This window comes from Camellia sinensis, chromosome 4 (genome assembly GCF_055761805.1).
Source record: "Camellia sinensis isolate YWXY chromosome 4, ASM5576180v1, whole genome shotgun sequence".
Taxonomy (NCBI): Eukaryota; Viridiplantae; Streptophyta; class Magnoliopsida; order Ericales; family Theaceae; genus Camellia; species Camellia sinensis.
Genome location: NC_138964.1, coordinates 90,490,374 through 90,499,395, shown reverse-complemented (window position 1 = coordinate 90,499,395; position 9,022 = coordinate 90,490,374). Strand labels below are relative to the sequence as shown.

General features: G+C 34.7%; 1 protein-coding gene across 3 annotated transcripts in view; it reads right to left on the bottom strand.

Moving 5' to 3' along the window:
- Nucleotides 1-224: 224 nt before the first annotated feature.
- Nucleotides 225-9,022, bottom strand: part of LOC114267776 (uncharacterized) — an 89,393-nt gene continuing 80,595 nt past the window's right edge. The window contains exons 18-21 of one of the 3 annotated variants that reach the window (XM_082925295.1): nucleotides 3,608-3,735; nucleotides 2,024-2,515; nucleotides 1,787-1,935; nucleotides 225-1,674 (exon numbers count right to left, since the gene is read on the bottom strand). The gene's annotated coding sequence lies outside the window, so the exon portion shown is untranslated. Of the gene's footprint in view, nucleotides 1,675-1,786; nucleotides 2,516-3,607; nucleotides 3,736-9,022 lie in introns of all 3 variants that reach the window. The other 2 variants (XM_082925297.1, XM_082925296.1) reach the window with 2 other exon arrangements.

The following is a 9,022-nucleotide window of genomic DNA, read 5'->3' as shown; positions in this document are numbered from 1 at the left end:
GAGTCTGAATTTTGTGAGTATAAAATATATTTTTGGTTCGCTGTACAATCAAAGAGTGTGCTATCTTCATTTGTGGTGATTGTTGTATCCAAGAGATAGGACGTCCATTGTTTTCAAGTACCATTGGAGAGGATGAAATTCTGTTTTAAAGACACAGTGCTCAAACGCTGGTCTCAATCACAAACTTGTTTACAAACAATCTGCAGAAGTACTGTAAGGTTTAATTTTGTTATTTTTTTTATTTATTATTTTCTTAAATTAATTATTTGCTGAAATTATCTCCAACATCATCATCATCATTGATTTTTGCAAAACCAATTGATTTTTGGGACTCCATTGACCACTTTGGAAAAAACAAAATCTATCTATTAGAAGAATTATAAAAATGAAAGACAAGATGAAGACAAAACTAAATAAGCAAATCCATTACCTTCATTCTCAATAGACCATAGCCAACTTTGAGCACACATCAAAGCTTCCAAGGTCTTGGGATAAAGCCTACTACATTGTGGACTCACCACTCTACTGCTAGTGCTAAAAGCGGACTTTGAAGCAACCATGGATAGTGGTATAGTTGACATATTCCTCGCTATGGCTTGTAAAGTTGGGTACTTGTCTCATTTGACTTCCATCATACCAAGATATCAAAGTATTGATTTCTTCGTAAGACACCCTCTTCCAAATAATTATCCATCTCTAATTTCACATCCAAAGGTTTACGCCTCTTTTTATGAGAAAGAAATAAATCAAAGCCTAAGAGGTATCTAGAGCACTAGAACCCAAGTCAAAATGGTTCGAAGAATCACCAATATGGCCAAGCTTAGATGTCATAAAAAATTGCTTAATCCTCTCAACCTCAAAATTAGAATTATCTCCATAAATTCTTTCAAAATAATATTCTACCAAATTCAGTTTGTACCTTAGGTCCAACACTACTGCAACTCCTAAAATGCCATGAATAACTAACAAATACTTGTCGTATTTTTCAACCATATTCAATGCCATAGTCTTTATCACCATGTCCAAACACACAATCCATTGAGATAATACAATTTTAATCTCATAAACCTTTGGAAAAAATATATATTTGAAGTTGGATACTTAGTCCCACTAAACAACTCAGTGATGTCATAAAAGATTTTCAATTTTTCACAAATTTTCCTAGCAAATACTCAATCACTCTATTTTATTGAAATTTTATATTGGGGGTCACGGGTATTCAAATGGAAGAAAACATACTTGTATTCTATGGTAGTTTGAAGCAACAAAAAGGTTGAGTTCCACCTAGTAACATAGTCAAGACACAATTTCTTAGAATAAGAGATGCATAGTTGTTGGGTTGTTTCTGTAAATCTCTCCTCTCTCTTTGGTGTTGTTGTCCAATACACCATACTTTCCGCAATTTTTTCAATCCCTTCCTTCATTACATTTAACCCATCTTTCACAATCAAGTTAAGAATAGGAGCTGCTCGATGTATGTGAAATAAACTTCCACCCAACAAGAGAGAACGAGAATGCAACTTACCCAAAATAATTGTAATCATCTCATCATTACTTGTATAGTTATCAACCGTAATAGTCAAAAGCTTCGTATCAAAATTCTAATCCAAGAAAGTCTCCATCAATTCATCACACATCACTTGTGCTATTTGTGGGCATGGCACGTAAGCGAACCTAAATTGAGAAATTATAAATAATAATTAGTAAATAGGCAAACTAACAATTAAATCATAAACTAATAGTTTAAAACAGTTAAAAAAGTGACATAACAAATATTATATATTACCTTACAATGCGACTTTGCAATTTCCAATAGTCATCAATGAAGTGTGTCGTGATAACCATAAATTCTCTCTTTTGATTACTAGATGTCCACATATCGATCATGACGACAACTCTACTTTTATTTTGCTCAATCATCTTCAATGTCTTCATCTTCTCAAAATCATATATTTTTAAAATGTTACTCTTGATAATGTTACGAGATACCATCTTATATAAAGGTTGAAGGGCATATGAATACCTCTTAAATCAAACATGCTCCACTATGGAAAGAGAATATTCATGCATGATTATTATGTTAGCCAACTCTTTCCTAGCAAATTCTTGGTCAAAAATATACGCCTCAAGTTTCCTTTTCCCCTCTCCCTTTGCAAGGCTTGGTGATTGAACCTTCTCATTCATACTTTCCATTGCTTTCCATACTTGACAAATATTACAATGGTCTCGCAAGTGTGTAGTTTCCATTTTGAGATTTTTCCCTAAGAGTCTTCTTGCAATAGCTACTTATTTGCCTTGTCCACTTTTTTAATTTGAACCTTGAGAAAATGCTTCCACACGGCACTTCTTAGTCTATCTGTTCTAACAACTACCACTTTGTCTTCCTCAAGGTCATTTTCAAATGAGAACGGAATAGAGCCATTGGCCTGTGTGGGTGTTTGAGAGCTGCCAATGAATGTTGATGTTCGAGCGCAATCAATTGATGAGGAATTTCCTTCTGATATGGACATCGTTTCTGTTTTATAAATAAATAAATAAAAAGTGCATAAATGAATAAATAAAGATCTTAAAGTTAGAAACAATGTAATGGAAATGAGGTCTTGAATAAAGAATATCAACCATCATTAAAATAAACAAATCATAATAGCGGATTGTGATATTAGTTTAACTACTTCTTAGGCCCTATAAAACAAACCAGTCACTAACAATACACTAAATTTTTTCATCATTTATGGGTCCAATATAGAAAGACTTTTTGACAAGTGCACTGGGCAGGTTTGAATGACTTTTAGGTAACTAATAAAAGAAATTAAAAAAAAAAAAAAAAAGAATACACGGTACAAAACAACACCTTCAAATTTGATGAAATGGTTGAAAACAGGCTTTCATTAATTTTTTCATCAAATTTAAATTTGATAAGACAAAAAAAAAATTGATGAAGAATTAGAGATGGTCTAAGGTGGGCAGTTTATGTGGATCATCAATTTTGTCAACGAAGCATTATATCAAATAGTTGGATGGCATTAAAAAGAGGACTACATTTTTATTATTTTTTTTTATGAAATAACATGGAATTCATGATTTGTTGTCAATACATTGTGGTTATTTAATGGTTATTCATGGTTTGTTGTCAATCCTCTATTTGGTAGTTATTTTGATATTTCCTTATTGAATTTGTGCATTTCTACAACACAACTCCATTTAAAGTACAAACCCACACCCAAATCAATCCATCAAATAGCCTAAAAAAATGAATATAGTAATGTCTATATCCAAATACATAGAAATTGGAAGAGTTTTGTTCATAGATAGCACAGTCGAGCAAAATATCAACAGTTGATAGGCGACTTATACAATCAACTTCTAACAACCAATAACAGAATTTTCAATCAATAATACAAAGCAAATAATAAGAGACCAATTTCAACGGCATCAAACACATCATCAATTAGTTATCTGAAATAGAGACAAAGCAAGAACAAAAACCAATTGAGATTCTCAAATGGGTTCTCTAATTGATGAGAAATGTAGAAAAACCCATACTTATTCTAAACAGTGAAGGAAACCCAGAGAGAGAGAGAGAGAGAGAGAGAGAAAAGAGAGAGACCATGAAACCATGAGTCGTCAATGGATAAGGCATCTATGAAAACCAAAAACTGTCGGCAATCGGCGGAGGATGGAGGATAATGGTAGAGGCTGATAGAGACACGATTCATCTCTACTCATGCACTTGTCCTGTGATAACGCCATTACGTAGTATATTTATATTTATTTAATTTTGAATGCTAATTATGTGTTTGATGTGTAATTTGTGCATATATGTTCATTGATGAATTATCTATTATGATTTCTACTTTATGTGATAACCCTGTTCTGTGATATGCTGTTACTTTTTAATTATACTTGTGATTATGTGCTTAATTTGATCTTGGGTGCTAAACATGTGATTATTTGTGCATTTGAATTTATATCTGTTCACCGTAGAAAAATCTGTTCGGTATTCTACTATAATTTGTAATTGAGGGCCGTAGAGGCAACAAAAACCGAAATTGACGGTACAATTATGATTAGCATAATTTTTAGAGCCTACGGTGAGATTTAATTAAAAATTGATTCGAATCAAAATAATTAGATTAAATTAATTTAATTAAGCATCATCAATTAGCACTAAACCATAATTAGCAATTTTGATTATGCCAACATATAAATATGTCCTAAATGTGCTTAAGCTCATCTTATGTGCTCAAAATTTTGAAAATATACACTCTAGAGTGAAAGAAGTGAGAATTAGAGAGAAAAGAAGCTCAACTTGAAGGATTTGCATAGTGAATTGGAGGATAGTGAAAAGTAATTCATGTTCTAGCTAGGATTGGGAGAATTAAAGCCTCTAGGTGAGTAATTACACCTTAGATTGTGAATTGAGATCTTATAACTTGTGAATTCAAGAAGAATCGGTGAATTAATGTAAGATATAAACTTAACATGAAGAATTTGGTGCCAAATCACACATGCATGCATAATTTTGTTGAGTCACATGAATTTGAGCATCATTTGTACCATTTGAGATGAAATTAGAGGCTACATTTCACATGCTTGCACACAATTCATGAAGTTATGGAATTTGATTTCATGGGTTTGGAGATATGAAAAAGAATTTGACATGATTTAGGGCTTGCATGATGAATTCATGATGATTTGAACTTCAATCTTGTGGAATTGACTCATATGATAATGTTAGTAGTTGATTATGGCTCAAATATAGGACATAACATGCAAGTTGTATCATTTAAAACCATGTTTTGAAACCCAAATAGCATTATGAAAAACCCAAAAATCGACCGCATCGCTCAAGCGGTGAAGTTATCGCTCGAGCATAAATTGAAGGCATCTAGTACTTTTGCAGACATTAGAGGTTAGCTCGAGTGACCAAACGACCGCTTGAGCGGCCACCCCTAGTTTTTAGTCTTGGTTCGAGCGACTAAGAAGTTGGCTCGAGTGTAAAAATCGAGCATTCAGTACTTTTGCAGTCTTTACAGACTGCTCGAGCGAACCCCTTGCAAATTGTTTAACCGCTCAAGTGACCAATGTTGTGCTCAAGCGAAGTGCTCCGTTCTAGGAAACTTTGAAAAGTTGTTTTATGCTTCAATTTCTGTTCTTTTTCATTTATGAGCATTCTTAGGCATACATTGAGTATTCTAAATGAATTAAAGAACATGAAAGAAGCCTAAGAGAATTAAACAAGTTAAGAATGGATTGAATTGTATTATGACCCAATGTGTTGCGAATTATGTAGGGTCAACTACAAGGATGATTCAGCCATCTGACCACTGTGAGTAATATCTTCGTAAAGATATTTTACTTATACTTTATTTTTCTGATTGGCCTTATATGGTAAGTTTTTCTAGATCAATGATTTGATATATGTGAATGAGTCACCAGCAGCCTAAAGGACATGCTATCTGTACAAGCGAATGATATGACATGACTATAATAAATGGACCCAAGGTCGTTCTGTATAATTGAATAATGGACCCAAGGTCATTCTATACAACTGAATTATGGAGTGAGGTTGCTCAATATATCTGAATTGGACCTAAGGCCGTTTCGTACATCTGATAAAATGAACCTAAAGGTCATTCTAAATCTCTGATAAGATTGATTGACTGATATGATATGATTGAATCTCTCACAAGTTTGAATGATTGATATACAATTGCAATAGTTGAATGGCCATTATGCTACTGGAAATGATTGGACCCAAAGTCGTTCTGATAAGAGATAAATGAATCCGATCGGTGAGTTTGTCGACTATTGGACCTGAGGTCATTCTGTACATTGTTGGGCCGAAGGCCATTCTGTTGAACAATAATTGAACTTGTACTGTATATTCTGCTATCTATTTGACCTAAGGTCGTTCTGTCGCACGTTGGACCCAAGGTCATTCCGATGTAAAATACTTACTGATTTGATTAGTTATACTTATCTGTTAAAAGGGGCTCATTCACCCAACCCCTTTACTATGGTATTATTTACTGGGTGTTAGCTCACTCTTTATTTATATGCATGTAGGTGAGCAGCGGGATGTTCAACCTCAGCCCTAGTGAACCTGATAAGGATACCAGATACCGTGTAGTTTACTGAGTACTTTACTGAGAATTTAATGAGTAATTTATAGATAATTTACTGGTAATTCACTAAGAATTTACTTGGAATTTACTGAATAATTTACTGCGTAATTTGTTGAAAATATACTGAGTAATGTACTGAGAATTTATTGAGTAATTTACTAAGAATTTATAGGGAATTTACTGAGTAATTTACTGAGAATTTAATAGGAATTTATTGAGAATTTACAGAGGAATTTACTAAGTAATTTACTGAGGATTTACTTGGAATTTACTGAGAATTTACTGAGTGATTTGCTGAGAAATTACGTGAATTTACTGAGTAATTTACTTGGAATTTACTAAGTAATTTACTAAAAATTTGCTGGGAATTTACTGAGTAATTCATCGAATAATTTACTTAGAATATGTTGTGTAATTTTTAGAGTATTTATAGAGAATTGTAAGCTCTCTTTTAGAGGGGGTATTGCCTTTGGCATGTCATGAGCTTCATTGTAAATCCCCTTTTATGGCAATAAAGCACTTACCCCTGAAAAAGCATAGCATGACGAACAATGCCTACGTGCCACAGAAGCCCAGAAAAGGAAAACTAACAAATATCAATTATATTCAATGTTGGAAATGGAAAGAAAATAATTCTTCCAGGATATGACTGAATTCTTTTGGATATCACAACTGTAAACATTTAGATTTAGTCAATACTATAGAATAGGAAAGTTTATTAGGATCAGAATTAGTAGCTAAATGCTAATCAGTCCTCAGAATCAGTAGCTAATTAGTAGCTAATCAATTCCTAATTTTATGCCTTGTATCTCCTATAAATAGAGGTGCTATGTACATTGTTTAAATATGAGAATAAGAAATATTGTTCTTTCTAGCTTTCATGGTATCAAAGCTAAGGACTTATTCTCTGACCCTTCTGAGGTAGTCCTAGAACCAGCAAGCTGTCCTTCACCATATCAGAAACCACATCTGAATCCACAGTTACCGTTTCACCGAAAAACATTGAGAAACATGTCTCCAACACTGATTCTCACTCGGTGCAAATCACCAGCATTAAACTCAATGGTGATAATTTCTTGCGTTGGTTTCAGTCCATCCAGATGTACATTCGGGGCCGAGGAAAGATTGGATACTTGACAGGAGAGAAGAAGGCACCAGCAAAAGAGGACTCGGCATATGCTACTAGGGATGCTGAAAACTCCATGGTCATGACATGGTTAGTGAATTCCATGAAGGAAGACATCAGCTCCAACTATATGTGTTATCCAACAGCCAAAGAACTCTGGGATACTATCACCCAGATGTATTCGGATTTGGGAAATCAGTCCCAAATATATGAGTTGACAATTAAACTTGGTGACATTCGTAAAGGAGAGGACAGTATCACTAAGTACTTCAATTCTCTGAAAAGGTTGTGGCGAGATTTGGACATGTTCAATGATTATGAGTGGAAGTCAACCGAGGACTGCAATCACAACAGAAAGATGGTGGAGGATCACCGTATCTACAAATTCCTTGCCGGCTTAAACATTGAATTTGATGAAGTCGGAGGGAGAATAATTGGCCGCCAACCTCTGCCTCCTTTTGGTGATGTCTTTGCTAAAGTTAGGAGAGAAGAAAGCCGTAGGAATGTGATGCTTGGGAAAAAGGGAGCTGCTACACCTGTGGAAAACTCAGCCATGATTACATCAGATGTAAGTGCAAACAAGGTTTTTAAACCACGGAGGAATGAAAAATCTCGAGTATGGTGTGATTATTGCAATAAACCACGCCATACTCGAGAAAACTGCTAGAAGATCCATGGGAAGCCTGCAACTTGGAAGAGCTGCAAATCAAGTGACAGACCAATTCATGCATTCTCCTATCCCAATGAGGTTGAAGTAAGTCTGTTCAGTAAGGAGTAGATGGATTATTTTCTTAAACTGCTAAAATCCAATTCTTTATCCAGCACTCCTAGTGGTTCTCTTGCACAGACAGGTAGCAATCCTTATGGCTCTATCTTGTAGTCAAAATTCTGTCCCTTGGATCATTGATTCGGGGGCATCTGATCACATGACTTCTTTCTCTTCTTTATTTAATACTTATTTATTTTATTCTGAAAGTGAGAGTTAGAATTGCTGATGGCAATTTCTCACCCATTGTAGGAAAAGTTCAAATAAAAATTTTAGAAAATATTACTCTTCACTCTGTCCTTCATGTTCCTAAACTGGCCTGCAAGTTGTTGTCTGTCAGTAAATTATCCAAAAACTCTCACTGTCGTGTTGTTTTCATCGGGTATGCTCCAAACAAAAGAGGCTACAAGTGCTATAATCCTCAAACAAAAAACATTCGGGTGATTATAGATGTCTCCTTTCTTGAAACTCAATCCTATTTTACCAAAAATTCTCTTCAAGGGGAGAAAAAGAGAAAGGAAGAAAATTTTTGGCAGACAACTTCGGATCCCTTACCAAATCCTATTCGATCTCTATCCCTTGTTTTCTGAAAAACAAGAACAGAAACAGTGTATTCAAGATATAGAGAACGAATGAAATCCCAGTCCAATTTCTCCAAACATAGAAGGCTCACAAGCAGGGGGAGAAATACTACAATTGGAACAAACTGTTCCCGAACCTGAGTTTTTGGTTTATGCTTAGAAAAATACTCAAAGAAAAAGTAAAGACTAGCCAACCACTATACCACAAAGCCAATCAGAATCTCTTAAAAAAGGTCCCTCAAGTAGTTCAAGTATTCCCAAGGTTTTAAAAAGCGGCCGCAATCGTTACGTTGTTGTGGTGGTTACCGCCACCCGTTACGGCTGCTTTTGCAGTGTGATTGAGATTCATTGGTGTGTCGGCCGTAGCGGCCACTATAGCGGTCGTAATGGTGCCGTAACGGCCTGTTTTGCACCTTTATAT